This window comes from Ambystoma mexicanum, chromosome 3q, assembly GCF_040938575.1.
Source record: "Ambystoma mexicanum isolate Mex_15411 chromosome 3q, UKY_AmexF1_1, whole genome shotgun sequence".
NCBI lineage: Eukaryota > Metazoa > Chordata > Amphibia > Caudata > Ambystomatidae > Ambystoma > Ambystoma mexicanum.
This window is the reverse complement of record NC_090926.1, coordinates 63,028,591-63,055,694: the sequence shown is the minus strand read 5'-3', so window position 1 is coordinate 63,055,694 and position 27,104 is coordinate 63,028,591. Positions and strand designations below refer to the sequence as shown.

The window sequence follows — 27,104 nt, the reverse complement described above, 5'->3', positions numbered from 1 at the left end:
AGATCATCTAACAGACCATGTCTGGTGGTACCCAGATATAATTAAAAAAGAGTCAGTGGCACTAGCTTCCCGGTATTAGCTGCCCAGCTATGGAACACCCTCCCTCAGAATATTCAAACGATTCAAGCATTCAACAAATTCAGAAGCCATGTTATCACATGGTTGCTCAACAAAATATAAATACCACAGCCTTAGATACCATTGACCTTGGTGGACCGCATAATTTGTATATACGTTGCCCTGTACGATTGCCATGTATAATATGTATATATCTACCTGTAATCTCACCTTGACTGTTCTATGTAACCATTAATGTCCTAACAGCGCCCAATTACCTCTGGGTCAGGTGCACGATATAAATAAAATAAAGAAACAAGCTGTCCCCTAGGATGAAAAGGCAGAGGTTGCCGAACTGCAGCGCTCAACGACTTCGCTGCAGCTTTGGAGGTCTGCAACCTCTCAAGGCTCTCGTCAGCCTTGCTGCCAAAAAGATCTTCACCATCAAAGGGCATGTTGAGGAGCCAGGCCTGCACATCAGGAGCAAACCCAGACTTCCGCAACCATGCAAACCTGTGTATTACGGTGCTCGCCGCCATGGACCAGCTGACACAATCTGCCATGTCCAAACCCGACTGAACGGTCTCACACATGGCATCCTTGCCATCCTGTACAATAGCAAGAAAACCATCCCGCTCCTCACCTTCGGGAATATGTTCAGCCGCCAAGGAAATACAGTTCCACAGAGTGTGTGTGAAACATGACAATGCACACATGGAGTTGGCTGCCTGTAAAGCCATACCCCCTGAAGAAAACACTTTCTTCACCCAGCCATCAAAACGCTTGTCGTCCCTATCAGGAGGGATGGTAGGGTACGACGCCTGCTTTGCTGGGGCCATGGCCGCCTGCACCACCAAACTCTCCGGAGTGGGGTGCGTGGTCAAGTAGCAGTGGCTGGGCGGTATTTTCGCGGCAAAGACTTGCTCACTGCCGGGAGACTCTCCGGAGCAGTCCAAGCTGCAGCCACCCTTCTTTGCAAAGCCATATGGAATGGCAGTACCGGGTCAGTTGGAGGACCTTGGTCGAGGATGTCAGGTCATCCTGCAGAAAATCCACAGGTGGCGCAGACCACCCAAAGTATTCCATGACCCTCGACATAAGGCACCGGTACGAGGACTCGGCATGGGTGCCAGGCTCAGGCTGACAGAACTCCACCTCCGGAGAGGTGTCCAGACCACTGGCGTTGTGCAGTGACTGACGCAGGTCGTCAATCTGGCTGTGACCAGACTAAATCTCGTCGGGCAACTCCTCAGGCACCAAACCTTCCTCAGATCCCTCATCCCCCTCAGAAATATAATCCAGAGGTTGGAAAGAGGGCACAGAAAAAGGGACAAAGACATTCTTAGTCTTGGCCAGAGCCTTTCGGGGGGTTCCACCGTGCCACGGGGTACCTCCGACAAAGCAGCCTTGAAAGGCGTCGAGGGCATCGACTGACTCAGCGTCGAGCGAGGCGCCGACAACTTCAACGGCGTCGACAAAGGCCTCGAGGGCGGAGCCCCGAGCGTATCCTTCGACAGCCTGGGCGCCGATGGTGTCGACGACTTCCTCGGAGGCGGAGCCTCGGGAGAGTCCCTCGACTACATCGGCGCCGGAGACGTCAATGTCTTCCTCGAAGACTTCACAGGCTCTCGAGGGCGTCGAGAACCGGGACCTGGAACGGGCATGTCTAGAGCGACCACCTTGTCCGACCAGGACCTCGAAGGCGCCCGGTGGTCGCGATGACTTTGTCTCTAGCGCGGTCACGGCCGGCGTCCTTCCACAGTGCGGACGGACCGGAGCCCTGCAATTGAAAAATCGCCATCATCTCCTTTCGGAAGGAATCCCATTCCTCAGGAGTGGAATGCTTGTTGGGACAAGCAACCCGCCGACAGACGGAGTCCTCGGATGACCTGTGACGGCGCTTCCATGAGTGCCTCGAAGAGGCAGAGGAATGGCGAGACCGACTCCTGGACCGAGACCCCCCGGACTCACGATGACGATGCAGAGAGTCACCCCTCGAATCGTCTGTCGAAAGTCCAGTATATCGCGACTTCCGGGCTTGCCCACCTTACCCACCGTCAGCTTCTTCTTACGCTCCTGCAAGGCCTTCAATGTAAGCGACTGGCAGTCGACACAGTCATCCGTACCATGGTCCTCCACGAGGCACCAGAGGCAAGCGTCATGCGTGTCAGTCAACGACATCTTGGACCCGCACACCCTACACTTCTTAAAACCCGACTGCGGGGTGGAAGAAGCCAAAGACATCATTTTCAATACACAAACTAACAGGTTCGAAGAACCGAAAGAACAGGATTCAGTAGAACCGAGGCGCGCCGAGATCTCCGAAGCGAACACCTTTGCGGAAAAAACGGAACTGAGGCTACGGGCGTTGTGCGTCCTACTTATAACATCCGGTGATGTCAGCTTGATGGAGGCCCTCGAGGACAGCGTATCGACGTCATCGACGCAAGACGCAGACGCCAAAAGATTTTCCGAAGCAGCACAGCAGTGGTGATTACTGTCATAGATATGAAATACGACGGAGGACCCAATCCCCTCGAAGACGTTGTATGAGGGGGTTTTGGTGTCAGTTACAATTACAGAGGGTGTACTGCAGTCCCATCCTCCTAAGCAGCTTTTAAAATCCCCATAAATAACTGATTTCCTCAGGCCCGTTGTGAAAATCGATTAACTAGACTTCCTCCTGTAAGTCGGCTGTTAAGTGCTTTTCTCTGGTGACGCCTCGGCACCGAGAGGCGTTGTGACGCAGAATGTGCTCTTATTGAAAAATGCCACCCCACCATACCACATTTTACTCCATACCTTGTTAGATATGATTTTGACCACATCACTGGACTTTATGGTTAATAAAATATCTCGCAGAGTTACCTTACGCGTGCATTTTCAGACAGGCGTCATTGTACGGGCCCAGACCAGCTGGTTAATTTATTTATTTATTTATTTTATTATTAATGTGATATAGTTTAGTACAAACGTACAAACTTTACACATAATACACAAAATACATATAAAATATATACAACATTACTTTAAATATAAATCTCGTAAGAAGACGGACGAAATATTCCTCCACATAGAATAAAACAAGTCTTTGAATCTAAAATCATCAGCAATAAAATCATAAAATCCTGCTGTATCAAATCGGATAAACATTCAGAAGGCACTTTCATATCGTTCTGTAGCTAATAAAAACAACCCCTTCATAAATTCACCTTAGCATTATATCCAGTGATATCACACCTCCAAAATAAGCAGACATCAATATACAATGGGAAAAGGCATATTTCGTGCTACTTATTCAGTCCCTCAGACCCTCTGCCGTTCCGCTGTAAACAGACAGATGCTTCAGACCATACCCGGAATAGTGCCATGTGGAGTTTGGAGTTTAAGGTGTTAATACATTGTATCCAAAAATCAGGCTGTTTTACAAATTCTAGATCATGGACAAAACCTCCCAAATGTTTAATACAACTCTTTTCCATCCCCAAGCACCGAGTCAGTACATGGCGAGCCGTTTCAAGTTCATTTCGCACATTACAGATTCTGCAATACCTCTCAGATTTTTTGAGTCCTATCTCCTGTCCCTTACTTGCCAGTACTGGAAGATGGTTTATACGCAGGAGTAATATAAAGCGTCTTAATTGATCTGACGGGCACAGGTTTAAATACAGTTGCGCCTTCATAAATGTATAGAGGATATAAGGGACAGAGTTATAGCTTTTCAAATTTTCCAGGTGCGTATAATTACATTGCCAGTCCCACAACTTTAGGCGATACCCACATTTACTGATCAAGCTTTCATTATCTCTGCCCCACTCCGGAGTCCAACTTAACTCTTCAAGTAATGTTTTCAAGTGGGATTCATATTTCTTCAATTTGCCAGCCGCAACCTCCTTGTTAATACACATAAGCAGTTCGTTGGTAGGTTTATTCTTAAGACGAATATAAAATTCTATCCTTTTTTTCAGGACCAGAGCCTTGAGGGAGCAAATACCCAACTCCAGCCTAATGATGGCCATAGGAATACATTGGGGAAGCCCCAGAATTCTCCTCCAAAACCTGCCTTCAACCAGCTGAAGCCAGCCAAGATTCATATTGTACAGGGGGTCGAGGCCATACGTAACCATCGGTACAAGACACTGCAGATACAGTTGGCGTGCCGCCCATATAGAGAAACCACATTGTTCCTTCGTAAATTTGGAAATGAGGGATGTGAGTTGGGCCGCTTTAGCTCTTCGAGATACAATACAATTATGGTAGTTCCCTTTGTGGTCAAACTCGACCCCTAAGTATTTGTAGCTGAATGTATAATTTATTTCAATCCCTTCCATCATCATTCGTGGTCTGGCAACTTTACCTGCTGAAAATAGTAAGAGATTGGTTTTATTTATGTTGATCACAAGTTCATTAGTCTCTGCATAGTTCCATATTTGTTTTGCAGATCTCGACATGCCGCTGAAAGTGTGATCTAAGATCACTAAATCATCAGCATAGGCTAATATAGGGCAGTGACTATTTCCGATCTTAGGTGGGCAGTTTTTGATCCCACGTAGACATTCAGGAGCGTCAGAAACAAATAGGTTGTACAAAGTAGGAGCCGTAACACACCCTTGCTTCACCCCTCGATACTGTGCCACCGGTAAGGTGGAAGCTCCTAGATTATCGAGTCGTACCCGTGATGTATTATTTGTGTGAAGTAGTTCTAAATAATAGAGTAGAGGTTCGGGGCAGCTTAATCTCCTAAGTTTATTCCAAAGCAGGGATCGATTAACCGTATCAAAGGCTGCCCTAAAGTCTATGAATAGGGCATAGATGGGGGGGTTAGTATAAGATAAAGCCTTTTCCCTTAGTGAGTTCATTACAAACAAGTTGTGAGAGGTAGAATAACCAGGCCTAAAGCCACTCTGGAATTTGTCCAGTATGCCCTCAGTCTCAACCCATTTTAGCAGTTCCTTCAATATAAGGGCCGCAAACATCTTGCCCGTACAGTCGAGCATAGACAATAGTCTGTAATTCTCGGGTTCGGTTCTATTACCCTTTTTATACACAGGTATAAGTATGGCGGATTGCCATGTGGCAGGTATTTGTGCCTCACTTAGGATCTTTTCAAAAAGGATTTTTAATAGGCCAGCCCAGAAGGAAGGGTTTTTCTTGAGTACAGCATTAGAAAGCCCATTCGGTCCGGGGGCACGGGAGGAATTCAGATTTTCTATTCTACAGTGAAGTTCCTCAGTAGTAATTGCAAAGGGAGGCGACTTAGGTCTACTACACTCCCGGCTAGGTGAATTTTCAGTTCGCCCCCCATTACGATTTTCTAAGAAAGCAGTCCACTCGTTATCACTTATAGGGTTGACAGTATAAGCAGATTTCTTCCCTTTAGCATCTCCTAATATAGTCCAGATTTTCCTGGAATTTCTACTACATAGGGTGCTGACCGTATGTTGCCAGTTTTCTAGTTTCCTTAACCTTTTATGTATCTTCAGCCAACCTCGATAATCTTTCTTCAGTTTATTAGTTTTTATCCTTAAGGCTATCCTTGATACAATTCCTTTCTTGGCCCAACGGATATCCCTTCTTAGTGATCGTTTCCTATCACGAATAGCCCGATCATAGCTGACCTCTTTCCCCTCCTTCCCCACCATAGTCGGCATTTTACATGTACCATGCTGGCCTGTAAAGATGCTAATCCAGTCCTCAATTAGCTCAGGGGTTAGTTGGTTAAAATGGTCAGCCCAATTTAGATTCCAAACTCCCAAAGCCGTCGTAGCCTTCGCTATATTCCTCTCCGACCACATAATACGGTTTAGGGAGTGATTACTGAGCAATTGGCCTAAATTGGTCTCCATTGTACTAGGTAGTGGGGCACTTAGTATCATGATCAGAGGATCGTGGTCGCTCCACTCATATTCATGCACCTGCATATCATACACATTCCTAGCCACCTCCCAACTTGTGAAGAAATAGTCGAGGGTACTTCCCGATTTTCCATTGCTCCAGGTATTTTTACCCGGCCTATCACTAAGGGTTCGGCCATTCATTATTTCCAGTTCCCAACACTTAAAAAAGGACAACCAGCCCAATCCCTCCTTGTCCGATATTTGGGAGCCCCACATGCTATTCTTAGAGAGGCGGGGGTTATTGCCGATGCCACTACCCCTATGGATATGGCAGTTTAAGTCCCCAGCCACTATAACAAAGAAATTCTCTTGGTTTAGTTTCCAGTCCACCAGGAGTTCATGTAAGGATCCTTGGATCTGTTCGCTTAACTTAGCGCCCGGGGGATTGTATACATTAACCAACAGCATATTTTCATTCATACCGTTCATATTCATAATCACTTCCACTGCACAGATATAGTCACATTCCAACACTGGTATCTTTTTACTCGGGATCTTATTTGATATTCCAATGGATAGGCCCCCATACGGGCGGCCCCGTTCCCCTTTCTTAGCCAGGGTATGGTATGTCACATAACCATCCATGTCAGTGGGAGATGTTAACCAAGTTTCTTGTAATAATATAATAGGATGTTGGTTAATAAATGATAAAGATCCTTTGTCCGAGAGGAAGTGTTGGTGGCCGTGGGTGTTCCAGCTCACCATAGAGTAATCTCATGGTTGTTGCAACACCCTTGGTAGTGATTCTGCTAACCACTTCAGAGTATTCTGGATATCGACTAATTGTACCTTGGCCGTAGTTGGTTGCGGAGGTATTCCAGAATTACTCTTAGGTGCAACATAATCCTTACTAGGAAGGGAGGGATCTTCCTTTTCTTTGTCAACGTCCACATCCATACCGATCTGTCTCAGTGATAATCTATGTTTGCGGATTAGTTGGGCAGAGGCCAAAACACAGCAGTGGAGAGCGGAGACATTCGGGTTACGCACCTCCAATGGTTCTACAAAAAGGAAGTCTTCCGATTGAATCACCCGTAGCTGAGGGATCATATGTAGTTTGGCTAACATTTCAGTTCTGTTAAGCCACATATCCCTCTTTTTCTGATTGAGGTTTTTAATTATACAGATTTTACTTGTATAGTTTTCTTCCACCTTTGTCGGGGTCTCTACAGCCATGGGTACTTGGATCGCTTCCTCTTCAGATCCCACGCTCGTATCAGGAATTGAGCATTTGGTCGATTCACCGATGAGACTAAGGGACATTTCCGATTCCAAATCTTCCTGTATTTCACTCGGAGCTTCATGTATTGGCTCCGGGATAATCCAGCCTGATAAAGGACCCGCACCTTTCTTTGCGCGTTTTTTTGTTTTCTTTCCTCTTCTTTTGCTCTTTTTGGATCGGACAGCCACGGGCAACGTGGCCGGTAGAGGGGAGGCAATTTCAACCGCCACATTTTTCGCCGCATCACGTTTCTGTTGCCTGCGCTGTTTTTTTGTTAGCGGCACTGCCATCTCCAGCTCCACCCTTTTTCCAGGATTGGCCTCCTCCGAAGGCACCACAGGACTTATCAAGGCCTCTTCCGTTATTGGTAAAGATGGTGAAGGTGTCATGGTATCATTCGGAGGTGGTAAGCCCATCTGAATGATGGTGTTGGTGTGGATTCTTCCGCATAGTTTTAATAGGATTTTCATTGCAAATTGAACAGAAGCCATTGAGGCCTGCAGCTCCACTATAGCAGGCCCGTAGGTATCTTCATTTATTCCACTGTTCCCCACCTCTATATGCTCCAGTTCTTCCTGCTCATTGAAAAGACTAGGGGATGCTGATAAACGCCCCAGCGTGGGCATTGCTGAGACGCTGGGAGTGGGTTGAATGGAAAGTATGCCCGATAAGTCGGAGATCGATCCTTCGATATGTTTAGAACTAGGAACCCTGCTATCACCTAGCTGTTCACTCTGAGCCGGATTCAAAACCTGTGCCTCTATCACCATAGGGCTTTTTACAACAGGGGGGGCGAGTCCATTTGAGGTAGCCATAGATTTTTGAATGGATAGGCAAAGGTCCAGTAGTGAGTTATTATCAATGTCAGTGTAGTTGGTGGAGTCCATAACATCATTAATATTCTGTGGGGATGATAAGATCTCCTTTCCGGATTCTGCATTTTCCAAACCCTTATTCCTTGTGGAGTTGTTGTTTCCAAACATTGCGGGAATAGTACCCTTTACGGGTAATTCCTGCACCTCTTTACTCGGCGTCTTTTTGACACCCTTAGTTGATTTATCCTGATTTCCTTTGCGTAGGTTATACCGGGCATTCGCTCCTTTGGGTTTAGTCATTGCCAAGGATCCTTGCTCACACACCCACCACAGAAAACTGCTTCAGGGATAGGAGTATTATGTACGTATGCCCAGTGCGCGGCACACAACACACCGTAATTACTGGATCAGTGAGGGATCGAAGAAAAGTAAAACCCTCCACAAACTTCCGGTTCGTTCTACACACTTGCACAGTAGATACAATCCTTACCGCTCATTCGGCGTTGTATGGTGATCCCCGAGAGGTCAATTTTCTGGTCCACTTCCACCGCGAGCCACCAGTGACCACCAAGGACCACTTGTCCTCCCACTTCTCCGCGCGCGCTCCGCGCTAGGAATGGGTTTATGTAGCGTTGATGCTGCTCACTGCTACTGCTGGGCTCCGCCTCCAAAATTCACTTGCACAAACAAAGGACTCGAGGGAACCACCAAGGACCACTTGTCCTCCCACTTCTCCGCGCGCGCTCCGCGCTAGGAATGGGTTTATGTAGCGTTGATGCTGCTCACTGCTACTGCTGGGCTCCGCCTCCAAAATTCACTTGCACAAACAAAGGACTCGAGGGAACCACCAAGGACCACTTGTCCTCCCACTTCTCTGTGGCAAAGTGACGCAAATTGCCCGCACCCCACTGTGAAAACTGCTCCAGCACCCTGATGTTCCTCCATTGATCCTATAGTCCCCCCTTCACCCTCAGTGTCAGAGGCATTGGACCTCTCTTCACACAGAGCTCCTTCCTTCCCCTTTGCCATTCTTCCCCCCTGCCTTGCCCTCCTCTGCCATGCCTATCCCAGCCCCTCAGGCTGCTTCGCAAGAAGCGCACATAGCTTTAGAAGCCAGAGCACAGCATTGTCACGTGCATGGCATTGATCAGCAAGCCAGAGAGTCAGAGAAAAGCTGAAACATGTCGCTGCGTAATGAAGCAATGTTTCTGGGAATCTATTTTTAGGGGTAGAATGCATAAAGTTGGCATACTGATCTCCAAGGCACTTTTTAATTCGATGTCTTTGTATGTGCATAACGAACAATTAGATGTATGACGCACAGTGGTTTCATAAATACTTTCCTTCTAAGACAAATGTGTTCAAAGACTCAAAATGCAGATGCATATGGAATACATCTGGAGTCTGCAGTCGCAATTGCTGCCAAACCAATTACCATATAGGACCAGAATCTGAGTGCTAGCGGCTACACTCCATCAGCAGTGATCCGTCGCCTGCAGCACTGGGTCAGGGGTTTCAGAGGGTTGACTATGGAAGGGCAGCGCAGAAGGATAGGGAACACTCAGCTGAGGGTCTCAGTTTAGTTGAGGGAATGATTAGGTTGGGGGTAGATCAGCCTGGTGCTATCCTGCTGCTCCTAATGGCAATACTAAGTAACCGCAGCCGCATGGAAGAGCTGAGAGGGCAGAGCGGTCTGAGAGGCAAGGAATGTTATATACCCAGAATGGCTGCAGTTGATAAGACCGACATTAAGGATAATTGGGTTAATACTTCAATGGCACATGAAATGGACAAGGCGCTCCAGGGAAAAGCAGGGCAAAGCCAACCAGGAATGGCCATCCGACCAGGCCTTGGGGTTAGTAAAGATGCTGGCAATGGTAAGGTGGCAGAACAAGATCAGCGAGGAAAGGGCCAAAGAATAATGAGGTTATGATTATGATTGATTACAACACGCAGACCCAATCTTGCTTCCAAGGCAAGTGTTTCCCCTCAGCTATCCTCCCGAGAGGTTAGGGCAGAAGGTGCAGGAAAGTTAAAAGGTTGCATGAATTGGGGGGTCAACACTATTGCTTCCAAATGCCAAGGTTCAGGCCGCACTACAAGTCTATTGGCCCAAAACCTTCTAAACTGGAGCGCGAAGAAGGGTATAATAGCAACGGGTAATGAAAATAGTTGGAGGTAATGAGTAAGGAGGAGGATTGTGGAAAGGCGAGAGAAAATTGAGAATTAAGAGTTGGGAGATTACAAATGGAGAGAAAAAGTAGAATTGGGAAAAAGATATGGAGAAAAGCAAGAGTATAAGTGTCATTGAAAGCGACGAGCAGGAGGGATCGGTAATACAAGAGGCCTGCAAGAGAGTGAAGGACAAGGAAACTGGCATTCATGACAAGGTAACAGAGTTGCTGAAGAAACGCAAAGGCCAAACAGTGAAGGGCAGGACAAGTAGTAGAAGCAAGAATAAGAGCGACGATGACAGCGAGGCTTAGGAATCTAACAAGAGCAATTAAAGGAAGGAAGATAGTGAGCATGGAACGGGGAAAAACAAGGAGGCCCATGCAGAGAGAGGACCAGAGAGTGAATGGGGGGAAAGCATAAAGGCAGAGTTGCAGGCAATGTTCAACCAGTTGGGCAGGGTGCGAAAAGCATAGGAGAGTAAGACAAAGGGTAAGAAAAATGAAAACAATAATTAAAAGGACCAGCAGGCACACAGGACACATGAGAGTTGACTAAGTTGTCTGACCAAGAAGAATTGGGCCCAGGTGATGGATTGGCATTTCAATAAACTATACAAGGAGAAGTTGCAAATGCCAGGAGCGGGCCAACCTTCAGGAGAACATGCTGCTACCCATGTTTCAATAACCAGATTCGTAAGGTAGGATATTTCTCTACCTTTGACTTGCTTCGAACGGAGGGAAATAAACTGGCGTAGGTGTGCATGGACAGCTGAGAAGATGGCTCCCAGGTGAGTCTAGTTAGGACACGTTAGAACTGGCACATGACTTATCATGCCTCACTGAGGGGCTTTTTCACCGTCAGCGGCAGGTTCAGAAGATGCAACATAGGCACAAAGACGATGGGTGTTGTTAGTGTGGTCCAGAATTTCGAAATCAGAGGTATATGGCAGCCAGGTGGGACAAAATATGCCCTCACATATTGATGGAAGTAAATGACAACTCAATAGGGACAGAGAGAGATGTGCAATTCGAAATTCGGAGAAGGAGGGTGTAGGCAGCTCGATTTCGAGCAAGTTCTTGCTGGAGGTCAAACTTGTAAATACCTCCAGAAGTGCAGTTCCTGTGGGGGATTGGCGGGGGGGGGGCGCCTTAAAGCACTCTGCATACAGCAGCATAAGGCTCAAGGGGCTGGAGTACCACACTGCAGCAGCAAGGGCTCACCCACAAGTGGGGGAAGCAATGCCACAAAGACAGAATTCCGGGAAGCAACAGGAACATAAGAGAAAGGGCTTCTAGGCTTCCCCTGCGAATGTTGCTCCACTACCATGGGAAGGCTTTAAAGGGTTTTTGCAAACCAAAGCCAGAAGGGTTTCTTCAGCTTGTTGGATTATCAAAGGATTTTATCATTCCATGTGGGTGGTTCAAGGTGGCATACATTGTAGTCTGAGAGGGAGTTTCCAGAGGAGCTGCTATTAACAATACATAAAGGTTCAGCCTTCTTAGTGGCAAGGGCAATTCTCATTACCACCACTAGAGGTGCCAACCCGGGAGCTGGTGCCAAAAGAGGGCACAGGCTAATATTTATTGATCCACCACCTGCCTCTCCCAAAGCAGTAAATCAACACCTGGCCAAGGATGTGAGGTGGTGTTAGGGAGAATTCTCAGAAATGTGCTAATTCCTCTCTATCTTAGAGACCCCGAGCACTTTTGCTGGACTCTAGGACTTTTTCATTTTTAACCTGGAGAGAGACATCTTTTTCTCACTGTCTCATGTATTTTTCTGTGATTTAAACTCAGTTTCTTTTGGTTACGGAGTCTGGCAAACTCCATAGGCATCTTTTTACATTGTGTCACACAGTAACTTCAGTGCAATGCCAGAGGGAAGTCTCTCAGATTTCCCAAAGGTTTAAATACCTTCTCCTGGATAAACTACTGTTTCCAAGAGCAGTGAAGTGAAATTAACTTTACTTACATATGTAACTTTCTAGACCCAGCACACACTATCTTACAATAGGGTGCTGGAGAGGTTACCGAATATTTTACCGGTAACCTTTTGTCTGACTTCTCATGTAACATTTTTATGTTACCCTTTCTACAATTAATGGCTGTGGTATACTTTTAACTACCATTGGGAGTTTTTACAGCTGGCTGCATTGACAGCTGCAGTAAAGCACCCATGGGTGCCCATTCTACCAAAAAATAGCCCCGTCTTCTTTTTTCGCGATTTCTTGTTGGAAAAGTCCTTCTTGAGATTTACTCTGCGCGCCAAACCAGGTTTGGTCCATTTGTTCATTTGTCTTTATCAGGGTTCACGAGTGAAGCCCGACTCTGGCTCCATTATGTCTGGCAGGGGCAGGAAGTGAGAGGTGCCTGAATCTCCCTGTGCTCAACTCCCTTGGTTACAGGAATGCACCCAAAAAGTGATAGGCTGGCTGGCTGTCCGGCAAGGTGAGCCACCCTGCTGTGTGATTGACAGCTAGGCTAGAATGAATGGGAGAAACCTGCATAAAAGGTGAGGGTTTTTGGGTTAGAAGGCAGAGTCTACCACTGGACGAAGGAATCCGAAGAAAAGCCTGCTGCAACTCCTGGGCCGTTGATTTGCCCAGTGAAGCCCTGCTGCTGTGCTGAAGCTCAGAATTCACCGCGACTGGAGAAGCCCTGCAAGGACGACTTCTCCCCTTGAGTTGGTGGGACCAATCAACTCCAAAGTTAACTTGTTGGGACATCCTCTTGAAGCTGGCTGTACTTCCACTGCTGCTGCTGGAACCAAGGTGCCAGGGAGAGGAACACCAAAATCAAATGGATCGCTTTTAAGTCAGACCCGAGTGCAAGGAAGATCCTCCAGACTTCCCTGGTGCCTGACTGACCATGCCTGAGCCACCTCAACCGAGTGCTGGACCCTATAAGCAAGGAAAGTCTAAAGTGGTATCCGAGAACCGCAGTGTTGCTATTTGCCGTCAGACGCGAGGAGCTGAAACTCTGAAAGGCCACGGAATTTAAGTTTGCCCGTTGCGGTCACCAACCGCCACGCTTTGTTGCAGAAGTCCCAGTCCCCAGAGGTCCTCCCTCTTTTCCCCACAACTGAGGCCCAAGAACAAAAGGATCTGCAGAGCCACACAGGAACAGAAGCCAGAACTGGAACCATTTCATCTAACCAAAGGTACTGCCCAGTCTAAGAGAACTTCCCTCTCGTCTTGTAGCCCTACTTGTTATCAGTTGAGACTTGTCTTGGCGGCTTCTGTACAGTTGCTTGCATCTTCTACAACTCACAAGCCTCCCAGCTTGTGGCCCTACTTGATTCTACTTTTTCTACAAAGACTTCTAAAACATTGTGCAAGACTTTTACTTCCCTGCAAGAAGTGCTTCAGCTCATCTAGACTTTTGCCCAAATGAAATTGGCTGGCCTTGATGAACAACCTTGTACATGTTTATCTGTCCCACACTCTGTCCAACACATAGTACTTCTTGGACGGTCGTTGTGGGCTGTTTGTCTTTGTCTTAAAAAAAAGCTCACCCCAAATAGAGAACACCTGCTATAGCACTGTAATGGCAATCTGCAGGACTTGTTTGAGCTTTGAGTTCTTAAATTAGAGCTACCCTAGGATGGTTCGACCTGTCTACGGGATATTAAAATAATTTGGACCCAAAGTAGAAGGTCGACTCCCTTTTCCTTGTTCTTCAGCCCTAGGTGTTTGACTCTTTTTAAACACTTTTTCACCCATACCTAACCAGGAGGATAGCAGTGACTTGGGACATACAGGAGTATAACAATTCTTAAATTGTTACTATTTTTCAAAAATGATTTCTCTTTGCCAACTTCTCCTGTCCCTATTTTTGTAAGCATTGCACCAGCGCTACCTAAGGAAAGTTTTACTCTAGGGATCAGGCAGGGACAGTAAGTTGTTCGATCTATCCTTCTGTCTTCTAGATTTCATCCTGTATCTCCCCGGTCACTGTGCACCGATGTTCGTCTCTGGTTGAGGGATTATTCACTGCTCTTTGAAAACCATACACAGTGTTTGTTGCCCTCTGTCGTGTTAAAACACTAGCCTGTTAGGGCTTCACCCTGTACACTGCTATTATCAGTGCCCCCCTTTGTTATGACTGGCTCCCTGAATGACTCTTCTCTCCTCCGATTGTGTGTTTCTACCTTCCTTCCAGGAAAGGGTTAACTTACTTTGCATTGCGGGGTTTAAAAGTACTTGCCTGCTTCAGAATATTTGTGTGATCTTGTGTCTTATTCTGAAACCTCTTTTCTTTGACACCAACTTTAGTATTACTTTAAATGTACCAGTGATATATTAATGTCCGCAGTGTCCCAACTATTTAAGTCACCTGAGGGTGTAGGAAGTGTCTGAGTGCCATCCCAAATGGGTACTTGATGATTTAGAGAAACCAAGTGTGTATTTTGAAGTGTATTTGCGTGTTACTATTACATTGCCCCTTCTGAAGAAGGCTTACTCAAACTGACTGTTAAATAAGTTAATGATTGTTTAATCAAGAAACCTTGAGTGTGTTTATTTGGATAATTGTCACTGTGAATCTCTGTGCAACTCCCCTACTGCTCACATTGACCCTTCTTGAGATAAGCCTGGCTGCTCAGCCACACTACCAACCTTTGTAGTACAGACGTATACCAAAGGTTGGGTTCCTACTGCCAGGTGGTCAGGGTTGTTGTAGCGCACTCAAAGGGTACTGCATACAATCGTGCCTAACAGGTGGTGGCATATTCCTTGATTAATTATTTGTTTTTTTAAATGTTGTATTGGTTTCAAACTAATACAACAAATGAAAGTAAACAGAAACCTTTAACACTGTTAAAAAAAAAAGTAACACTTCCACCACCTCAAAAAAAGAATATGTTGCCGTTTAAAAGAAAACAGATAAACACAACACAAGGAAATAATCACAGTTTCGGTCACCAACACCTCCCCCAATATTGAAAAAATAAAGAAAGGCCAAATGTCAAAAACAGAATCCCATCCTTACAGCCTTGCTTTAAACATACCCTTCATAACCCCTCTTCTCTCTGCAACCTACTACCCGGCAAGAGGGCGAGTTCAGACTTCTGGCCAATTATAAGGTCCACGAATTTAAGCAACCCCCAAGACCGGGCCAATCTTCTGCCCCATTAACGGACAATCCCAAAACTCCTCCATAGATAGCGATTCAGTTCTTTTCAAGTGTGGTCCCGTATGCAAGGATCTAAGCTCCACTAAACCCGGGCACTCCATCACAATGTGAAAAAGTCACTCAGCTGATTTCCTGTTTTCACAAAATCTACAAAAGCCGTCCTCTGCCTCAATCTGATGGCGTTTCAGCAAGACCTCTTGCATGGGCATAACATTTAGGTGGCATCACAACAGAAGATCCCTATAATAGGCACAGGGGAATTTTCTGAGGTAAAGAGGCAAATCATTTAGCCCCTTTTTTTCTACCCAGAGGTCAACGATCCTTGCTTCACTAGTTTTAATCCAGTCCGCTCTCTTGACTGACTCCTTGACCTTGAGGGATTTACCATCAACAGATCAATATACACCTCACAATTAATCAAAATCCTCTGCGTTCTTTCGGTCAACAAATTCAAAGACCTCACTTGGCTTATCCAAAAATCTCAAAATGGAAAAAGGGATAGGCCCGTCAGACATGATGCATTTTCGTTATAGAGAAATCGCCTTCCAAACTATAGATACCGTTGAGTTTAGACTTAATCCATGCAGAATGGTAGCAATTGGTAGGGACTTGGAGTCGTAATACGCTGCACCAAAAATAGCCTTCCATCAGTGGCCACACTTTTTCACTCAAACTAATCGGCGTTTCAGCTCTATATGCAAGTACCTGTATAACCTTTTACCTACAAAAGGACAAAACAGGTATCATGGAAAAGGCCCCATAGTGCCTATGGATGGCAATTCCCTGATTGGTCAGGTTTCTGAGTTTATTTCTCATCCATTCCTACTGGGCACTTTCATTTATGTTTTTATTTATTTTTACTCCCAAAAATATGATTGTTTCTACCACTTCTACATGTCATTCTACAAACTTCCAAGTGAAATGCATCCTTTTTTTACTTCTACCCGATGATATGATTAAGATTTTAGATTTTTTTTACATTCATTTTCATGCCATTGGCATTTAAATACTCATTAAATGCTGAGATTATGCGCTGCAGGCCTATATGTGTCCGATTGAGGAAAACTATATCCTCTGCATATAGCAGCCATGGCAGCAAGCAATCGTTCAGCTTTGGTGGGAAGGCTCGAATATCTCCCTGTGAGTTCCCAAGGTCAGACAGAGAGAGGCTAAAAACAAAGGGGCCAATGCACAACCTTGTTTAAGCCCACAAAATGTTTCTCTCTGTCTAGACAGCAGTCCCCCTTCTCCAAACCGAATCTGAATGGATGTCTCTGTATATAACGCCTGAATGGCTTCCAGGACACGGCTGACAGTTCCAATTTATCAACTTGGACCACAGACGATTACGATTGACCCCATCAAAAGCTGGATGTAAATCTAAAAAAGCCATATAGCCATTCCTCGACTATTGAGGAAGTACAGGTTGTGAGACAAAGGGCCCTCTTGGCCACAACAGGCACTAAATCAGCCTTCAAGTAGCTGCCAGTGCACCCGGAGAGTCAACTACTTTTGGGATTAATGACAAATGACACATTTCATTACAGCAAACGTTTATCTATAGGGTGTGCCATTTTATGTGTTCTATTTAAAAGGTTAACCTCCACCCTTGACTGGAGAAGTAGGAAGGAAAGTGGCCTGCATGGAGTACTTTACTATCTACCTGGCTTCCTTTCAGAGTTTCCAAACTCCAGTTTTGAACCTCAACCTGCGCCTTCTCCACTAAGGCCAGCGCCGTCGTCCTACCTTCAATCTGATGAACAGTCATGTTCATTGTGGAGTCCTAACCAGGGAGCCTGTCGCACCGAGAAATTCTCCACAAGTTTTCTGTGGTGAGCAAGTTATTTAATACACACACAACAATATACCAGAGGTAGCAATATACAATTTTTACCCTGTCTTCATACAAGCCCATCGCCAAATTGATTACTTGTTTTCCAACAAACATTTCCTTGTGTACAAAGTCTTTGTCGTTACTAATTTGCCCAGAAATGTCCAGAAAGGAAACACAACCGCACCAAGAGGACTTTATATTTACTATTTTCCCTTTTTTTTCTCTCTTGGTTTTTCCTGTTATATGGGCCGCTTAATTGCCCCGATGAAAACACAAATCCCTCTGACGCAATTCCAAGATAGATGTTATTGCTGCCGAAATGTTAACTTTATGCAAGGCGGGATGAATGTACCTACTGTTTGGGGTTTCTTGGTTGATATTGTTTATGTAATTTAATGCCATTTGATGGTTAAACCAAATACTTACCCCCTTCTACGTTGGCATATGACTATCAGGATTAATTTCCTTTTTGTAGAACCCATTAGAATAGGCAGATCCATGACTGCTAAAACTTACCAGGCACCTGAAACATAAGATGCATTCCATAAAAGCCCATGCACCAGATACTTTAAACCTGGGCTTTTATTTTAGGACACAGATTCTCACAGTTCCTTATAGGCACTAAATTACAAGTGCATTTGATCTATACAGGTTTCTTTTACGGTTTATCATGCGTTTTTGAAACCCGACTTTTCAGACAACATTTATGCTTTAATTTTTAAGATGCATTTTGGATTTCTTTCCATCTTCACGAATTCAAGAATCACAACATGTTTCATATTGTTTTACTTGTGACTCCAATATATGTTTTTGTCTACAATTTGGAATTTTGTTATATATGTAAGTGTTCATAAGAGAACTTTGCTTTGTCTCAAAACAAATAATTTATATTCACAGCCCCTGATGTGTGTGTTTTTTTTCTTCCTGGACAATTTCACGGGCTGCTAACTTGGGGATACATTCCATTAGTATAATTGACAAAGGTTCCCCGATACAACCTATATGTTGTGCTTCATTCATTGACAAAAGTTGGGTTGAGCCTTCCCGAGTAGCAATACTACCTCTTCTGTGGTGTTCCTTTTTTTTGCCCGAGTCTGCTACCCGTCACCACAGGCATACCGAACCCATAAGTGTGTCTCTTTCTCACATGCCAGAGACACTTGAAGTGCCGCTAGCTATGGGCAAGTGTGAATGACACGTCACATGTCTCTTTTTTTAAAATGTATTTTATTATTTTTATGAAAAGTACAGGGAAAACAATGCATTTTTGGCACAAAAATGTATACAGTTCTTTTTAACGTTGATTTATAGAGTGGATATAACAGACTTGGAAGCTTTTAAGCGGGAATCCAGGCTACCAGCTTGTAAAATTGCCTCATTCGTGGCAGCGGTTAGATGCATCTTAATAAGTAATACAGCAACGCTGTCGAAATGGCAGTCACTAGGTAGGAAAAACAAACAACTTTGCAACCAGTGTAGTTTCTCTGGGAAGAGATTTCTTTCGAAGGTTGGCAAGGTAGCCTGCTGGCCAGAAGCAAGGCATTACTGGCAGCAGCGTCAACTTCCGGGCTCTGTTTCCCATACTGGCAGACGTACAGATTTGGGGTTCCATCAAGAACGGTATAGTTTAACGTTTTTTGGTTAGGCAGCCTGGTAATTTGTGCAGGTCCTCAGCATTCAAGCCGCTAGGTGCCCGAATTTAATTAGCATAGTAACGACTTAAATATTAAGGGGTTTAATTGAAAGTCTGCTATAATCTAATTTCCTGCAGGCTGAAAGTTTAACCACATTTCCCATTTCGAAGGACCCCCAGGAAGAGTTTAAAATGTCTTGTGCTATTCGGCTCCTCAACTCAAATGGTTAGCAATAGCTATGCTATAATTGGTTATTTATAATGTGCTTAATACCCGGAGGTTTTAAAAGTGCAGACCTGGGGATTGAACCGGTGTTGCTCCCCTCCTCCCCGAGACTCTTACTCTGCCAAGCAGAAGTTTGAGGTGGACAGTGATGCATTCAATCCAAGGCATTTTCAGGAATTTATGATTTGTTGTCTGGGCTTAGGGCAAATAAAAGTTCAAAGGGCAGCAGCACTTAGATTTGTAGCTAAGACCAGAAGCAGAAAGGAACTGCCCAGAATGTTCTTTGGTGAACGGGGATAGGAGTGATTTAGTGCCCAGAGGTACTGCCAATCCTACTGGGTACCCAAGAACTCGTTTGACTCTGGACATCCCTTTTGATTTACGGGGTAAGATTGCGAACCTGAACTATGACGAGACTGTCCAGACCAAGTCTACCCACCTGTAATCTGCAACTTCTTTACTTATCACAGAGGATAACTTATTATTTAATACTATCTTTGTGTGGACAGAGTTGACCTTGACTTCTCAGGTGTCACAACCACAGCAAGCCACAGCGTCAAAGAAAAAAAGCTGGCACGCTCTTCACAAGCTTAGCCGTGGCAACATAATTACTCAATCTATTCTGAGATGTGACATCCATAATGAGTTCTAGAAGAAACCATTTCATTTGGTTTGCGTAACGAACAATTAACACATATTGTGACACACCATGGTGTCATAAATCCTTTTCTTCAAAGAAAATAAATCTGGTGAAACAATCCAAGTGCAGATAAATACGCTGTGGAGTCTGCCATTGCAGTTGCTGCCAATTCGTAGATCCTTTGCCCCCGGGTCTTAGAACTGCGCATTATTCCGTTAATAAAACCTGTGGCTGGCCAACCTATCAGGACGTCCTAAGGTTCTACGGCTTCAAAGAAAGCGCTTGGAAGGATCCAGTGGGAAGCTACAATCTTAAAGAAGTGTTTTGCCAGTGATGCTACTTATACAGCACAATGAATGCACTTGATGACCTCCAAGAGCCTTTTACTGCTATTGATAAAGGATTGTGTGTTCGGTCCTTTAAGGAAATTATGTACCAACAGGACAAACTATTTTCTGATATGGCTTTCGACAAGGTCATGTCTGCAGTGTTGCCTATGGGGACTTTACTGGGAGTAAGAAGATTGGAACGGTGCTGGATCACATACGAATGCAGAGTTAAAGATTCCCTTTCAATGACTGGGATTATTTGGTGAACAGTTTGGGCAACGAGTCTATAGTGTAAGCAAGCTGTGGTCATCAGATGAATGACAATGATTGCAATATCTCCTTTAAGGTCTCTTTCCTCTCTTCCCCGCGTCCTTTAAGACATCAATTCCGAAGCACAATCTGACTCAGAGTGAGAACAGGAGCCCCAAAAGCTTTAAAAAAGGTGCATTCTCCACCTAGGCCTCAGCATTCCTGAAAAGCATTCCAGAAAGTGCTGAAGGGTCCCCCGGTGAGCATGTGGCGGCAGGGGAGCAGGGGGGCAGGGGGGCAAAATAAGCCATTGCGCAGCACGGTTGCCAGACGACCAATTGATGGATGTCTCCCTGGCCTTACAAGCTGATCAGTGGCATGGCGCTTCTGCAGGCATAAATAACACATGAAGCGATTGTGTGTGTTCCAACACCCCAGAGAGGCAGCAGATCAAACTTTGTATTATTTTTCATTGCATAACCTTTGGGATCTATTGCTTAGAGCTTCGATCGTAAGAGGGTCATCATCTTCATTTGGATGGGCATTTTCAAGATGGAAATCCTTCAGAGGGACATTCCTCTGATTTTAAAGAACAATTTATTTGGATTTGTGGATCTTATGGATGTATACTTTCATAACCCCTTAGAAGAGTAGCCACACATTCCAACGATTCACCATAGGAGACCTACATTTTCATTTCATCATAGTATATTTTGGTTTGAAAAGGGCACTAAGAATTTTTACAAGGGCCATGGCTCCTTTTGTTTCCACTCTCGATAAGGAAGGAATTGCTGTATATCCTTACTTGGAGTATTGGCTGATTGAGGCTACCTTGTCAACACACATGGTAGGGGGAGCTCTGAGGGCTTTTGAATTACTAAGAACCTTGGGTTTCTCCTGAACAGGAAGAAATCTCATCTTTCCCTGTGCAGGATCTCACATTTATTGGGGTTTAATCTTTGACAGCGGAACTTCTAGTGATGGTGCCAGAAGGCCGAGCCACAGGCATGCAATGCAGTCTTGTTTTAGCAGCAAGAAGTTCTGGCACTTCAACAGTCCAGGGTCGTATAGCCTCATGTATGTTGATGACAGTGGGACGCTGATTTGGAATTGCCTTGCTTCACAGCATCAGACTATATGCAAAAATGTTTGGGTTGGTGTGTCAGGAGTTCGGCTGAACACAGATTGATCTGTTTGGCTTTCCAAAAATTGCTCCTCTTCCCCTTTTGTGGTCTAGATTTTCAGACCCTCGAGCCTGGGGCTCAGATCCATGGCCACAGTCAAGCCTGTGTGTGTTTCCTCCCATCTCTTCGGTTCACTGGGTTTTCCAAAGAACCAAAGACAGTTCAGCCCAGTGGATCCTTATAGGTACTATTAGGTCAACTGATCTTATTGGTTATGCCTCCATCATGGTTTCATCTCAGATTTTCCCTCACGGAGACTGGTTCCTTATTCATGTCAGACAATTATCAATTGGAGATAGTTCAGTCTGGAATTTTAGTTGGAAGGGCTTAGTAGACAGTGCCTCACACTGGGGACAGAGCTGTGCAGAATTCCAAGTGACCCTATACTCACCTTTGAAGGTGGAACATCATTCAAAATACACTTCCTTGTGGATGTATTAAAGTTAGGATTTTCTACCTTCACAATTCCAGCCGAGTGGGCACAATGTGTGCATTTAGGGAAGCGCAGGGCAGGCTCTCCGCAGGAAAACTCCTCGAGATGATGCACTTCCCACTCTGGGTGGACATTTTGGTTTCTGAATATCTCCTGGGATTTAAATTTGGCTTTATTGCATTGCAGGACACCCTTTGAACCATGACGTCTTGTGGACATAAATTATCTTACCATGCAGGTTGTTTTTCTTATGGCCATTACATTACCCGAAAGGATTGACAAATTAGGATCCTTTTCATAAGGCCATTATGTGTCTACATTTCAAAGTGGAAGAGCTATACTCCTTACATCCTTTGTCCCTCCATCATCAAAGGTGCTGCATCATTCTTTAGACATTAAGGCTAGCTGATCTAGCTTATGTAGAATGGAAAGCTGCATTTTGCAAATATGATTGTCTGTTCAATACCATTTGTGCTTGAGGTAAGGAAAGGAAAGCCTCTGCTGTTGCATCACTTGGCGGTTTAGAACCATGATTGCCTTAGCTTATACTCTTTCTGATACCTTTTGCCGCAGACCTTTCAGGCAAGTTCCACCCAAAGGAATATCAGCCTCCGGAGCACAGGTTCATGGAATGCCACTACAGGAGTTATTTAAGACAGCTACCTTTGGGCTAGCTCCAATACATTCATCCAGCTTTATCATTTGAAATAAGATCATTTAGATGATTATACCTTTGTTGCACTGTTTTCCTCGGTCATTGCTCGCTGACACGGAGAAGGCTTTAAGGATTTTTCCCAAACCATGGTCAGCAAGGTTTCTGTTTAATGGAGACACAAAAGGCTTTTGTCATTCCATGTTCCGGTCCCAGGGGTGCAAGGTGGCATATTTTGAGAGCCTGCTAGGGAGTTTCCAGAGGAGCTGCTATTAACAATACATAAAGTGTTCAGCCCTAATAGCGGGTATGGCATTTCTCATCACCACCAATAGAGATTCTAAGTGCGTCACCTCTTGTGCCAAAAAAGTGCAAAGGAGAATCTAAATTGATCCATCACCTGGCTTTCCCATATGGAACTTTAGTAAACCATCACTGGGACAAGGATGTATGCTTTGTGCCTTATTGCATAAGACAGTGGTGATCGTACAGAACATGGGACAAAGCTGTTTTAGCTATAACAAGTGTTAAATCATCCTTCCAGTCTGCACGATTAAGAAATCCTTCTGTAAATTGATTGCATAAATTCTTGTGTAATTTTCAATCGTCTTGATCAGTTTTTCGCTTCTATAGTCCATTCAGGCCAATTATTTTCTTGGGTATGCCTTACAAGTAAGACCTCGGATGAGATAGAAGGAAGTGTGGGTAATGCCTCCATTACTTACTTCTACTCTTCATGACACCTAATCCTACGCTTTTCGAGTTATAGTACTCTCATCTCTCCATCAATGAGGAGATGAATTGTCCCATGGATTGTTGGCATCATTAGGTCCATTATGGGTCAAGAGGAGGTATTTATACTTCTATGGTGCATAGAAAGGGGCTTCAAAATACTTGGGGAAAAATGTCTTTTTCAAAAAGCAAGATGTCACAAATACATAAGGAATTGAAGAGTAGGACTTGTATAAGAGTAGATTACAGAAAATGTATTTAAATGTGTTGCCGTCTCTGTGGACATCTAAAGAGTTACGTGAAGATAAAAAGTATTGACAGTAATCTTGACAGCACCAAGACAACATTTGACAGCATTTGCTGGCAATGTACATGATCGATACAATTTTTAAGAACATTAAGCTGGAACGAGCCTGCCTTGTAGACTTCAGCCATTTAACAGGCTAGAAAATGATTGACACCGAGAGATAGCCTCACTTTGTATTACAAGGGAGGACATAGTACCCTTTTCCATATCAAATGGACTGACTTCCTCAAGCCATGCATTGGCCCCATAGTAGCACCTACCACAAATATGATGCAGTAAGGGCTTTAAAATATCCATCTCTCTATATAGTGTCTTAACACAGGTCTAACCTACCACTTCTGTAATTTACCAAAGTGACGACATAAGAATAAAATGTGCATCTTGTTTCACTAGAACAGTCATCACATGAGCAAATGTGATTATCATGATTGTTTTCCCCCCAGCGTACTTTAGTAATTATCAAATGAAATTAATGCTGAAGCCACTTATTAAGCTTGAGCTGTTCAGTTACTTCCCTTGAGAAAGACACCACATGTTACCACAGACATAGTTGGCTGTCTTGGCCATCATCAATGAGGTGTAGTATGCGACTCTAGGCAAAACAAGTGTTCAACCCATGTCTGTGCATACCTGTGCCATGTAGAGTGACATTGCAGTGCTGAAGAGTAATATAAGGAGAAAGTTTGTATTACTAATAATCGCTGACACGTCCTCTGGGTAGTCTTCGATTTCACCATTTAACAGCCTGCTTTACAATAAGACAAGGGGAAAATGTATATGCAAATCAGGCTCGGGCCCATCTGAAAAACTGCTAGTTCACATCCTTTGTGAACAGGATGACAAAGAAACTCAAACATGTTTCAACATTATTATTTTTTTTAATACGGTTGGTTTATTTCAAACCTTTCATAAAAACAATCCATTACATTCCATCACAAAATAAAATTGTTACACCTGTCTTTACAGTCTTTTCCATTGCCTCTCTCTATTACAGGTATAAACATCAAAGTATTTCATTTTACAATCACAAGTTCAAACAATTCCTCCATAAACGTCATTGTGGTCAATGTCCAATTGTGATCATATCCCACCAATCCTGCAAGGTTAAGGTTTTATAACGGTTAGCCATCTCACTCATATTTCCTTCTCATCGTGTCGAGGCCATTACACTCTGTGAATAGATGTTGAGAAGTTTCCACATTCTCTTGGCTCCTGCAAAATCTACAGGAGGGGTCATTATCTTGTAATTGCTTTCTCTTCCAAAGAACTTCTCTAGTTGGCAGAATGTTCAGTCAGCGTTGCATAAAGAGATCCCAGTTTCTGAGACTCGGAAATTTGAATGGGTATTAATGAAGTTGATTTATTGATTTCCACTCGTGCTCCAGATTCAGCGGTAGTCTGTAAGAACTTCTTTTGTGTTAGAATATCTATCCAGTCCATTCACTTTATCTGGAGCTTAACTTTGCCAGAATTGGTTGCAAAAATATCTTCCGTTAAGTCGAGATTCTTTAGCCACTCTATACAGGTGGCTTTGCAGGTATCCAAAATCCACCCCCCCCTCCAATTTCTTAGAATTTCAAGGGGGGGTTTTCTCCATCTGTGCATTTCAGGAATAGGTGCAGGGAGCTCCACCTAATTATGGAACGCAAAGATTGGAGCCCCAATTCAAACCTAACCAGGGAAGTTGGAAGGCATTTTGGAAGACCCAACACCCTCCTCCAGAAAAGTCCCTCGAGCTTGTCCCAAAACCCCATAGGGAGGTTAGGCACTGATTCTGCTCCATATATGAGAATCAGAGTTACTTTAAGTCTATAGAAGGTTATTATCGGTGCTAGAATAAATTGACCAAATCTCATATTCATAAGAATCTGTTTTATCTGGGTTGCCAGTCTTATGCATTTTAGTCTTAAACCATCCATCCATAGTTTCTCATTCACACTGCAGTTGATAGGGACTCCTAAACACATAATAGATTCTACACACTATTTCTACAGAGCCCAGGTGAATTTGGGGTTCTTTTTCGCACAGGCATTAGCGAGCACCAGGAGTTTATTTTTGTATTTATTCTCAATTCATTTACTTTTAAGTATGCTTCTAGTTGGTTCAATCTTTTTTGTTGCCCTATCAGCATTTGGCCATTAAGGACGATTGTCCGTGTATAAAACCCACGGAATGAATTGGTTGTATAACTTTGGGGAGGGGAGGCATAAACTCCCACATATTTTATATCCGACAAGTACAGGTTGAATGGCTCAGGGACCAATGGGTGACCCTGTTTCAAACCCCTGAATATTCGGATTGCTTTTGTAAGTATTCCCTTGGCAGACATCCTTATTTGAACTGTGGTTGACGAGTACAGCACATGAATTGCCTCCACCAAATCCAGCAGGCAATGCCAGTTCGTCAATTTCTCCTATAGCCTTTATCCGCTAATACTGTCGAAGGCTTGCTGCAGATCAATAAATGCTAAATATACTTTCTTTGTTCTTGATCACCCTCAACTTCAAGATGTTTCGCAGAAATAGATTAAGATTGGTACCTACCCCTGGGGCAAACCCAGTGGTCTTGTCAAAATATCCAGAATCTCTCAGCCCCTTTTTTAGATGTCTCAACAGAATAGACACAAACATCTTCCCAAGAGTATCCAAGAGAGCAATGGGCCCATCTTTTTTAGGATTGTCTCCATCTTCCTTCTTATAGATGGATACAATCAGTGGAGCCCTCCAAGAGGGAGGAATCTCTCTTGCATGTAGGAAAGGATTAAATAGAATATAGCAGACATCAGCCCGATCCTCCAGGTTCTATTTAAGCATGGTGTTATTTAGGCCATCTGGGCCTGCAGCTCTGGAGAAGTTCAGCTTCTTAATTGAAACAACTATGCCCTCTCGCTTGAGTTCAATGGACATGGGAATACTAACCTTTCCTGGGCTTCCAGGGTCTACTGGGGTTGAGCAGGCAAAGAGATCAGCAAAATACCAAATCCAAGCCTTCTCAGAGACTGCTGGAATAACAGTAGCCAGTTGGAATGGTGCATCATTATTGATTAGCGCCCAGAGTTCTTGAGCGTTCTTATTAGAAATAATCCTCATTATCACTTCCGCATCTGCTTGGAAGCATTGGGCTTTAGTAGCTAGCAGCCAATTGATGCTTCCACTTCTTTTTTTAGGGCAATTTCATCACCAATCTGTAGACGGTCTATACTTCGAAGATCGGCTCTAAAGGATTTCTTCGCCTCTCTCAGATCTCTATTTGGACAATGCAATCTCTTGAAATTTTGTCTTCCACAAATATTAGATTTCATTTGGAAGCTTGTCAAAACACTGGAATAGTCTACCCCCAAATTTCTAGATTCCAGAGCGTTTTTATACTAGGCTGTAAGCTTTCAGACCTCCCTTGGGCGTATTCGTAATCAGTTGCTACCCTGATTCACGTTTATTTTATCTCCCTTCAGATCATCACATTCCCGGTCCAAAGCTTTGAGGTTAAGGCTAAACAGTTAGTGATCGCTATTAACCATTGGTTTGATGTTTAGAGTCTGTAGATATTTAAAAAGACCACCAGATACAAAGTAGTAGTGAAGGTGAGCT

The 27,104-nt window shown here is 44.2% G+C and overlaps 1 pseudogene; it reads right to left on the bottom strand.

Annotated features, from left to right (window-relative positions):
- Positions 1 to 27,104, bottom strand: part of LOC138447933 (TRPM8 channel-associated factor homolog) — a 223,073-nt pseudogene that overhangs the window by 103,022 nt on the left and 92,947 nt on the right.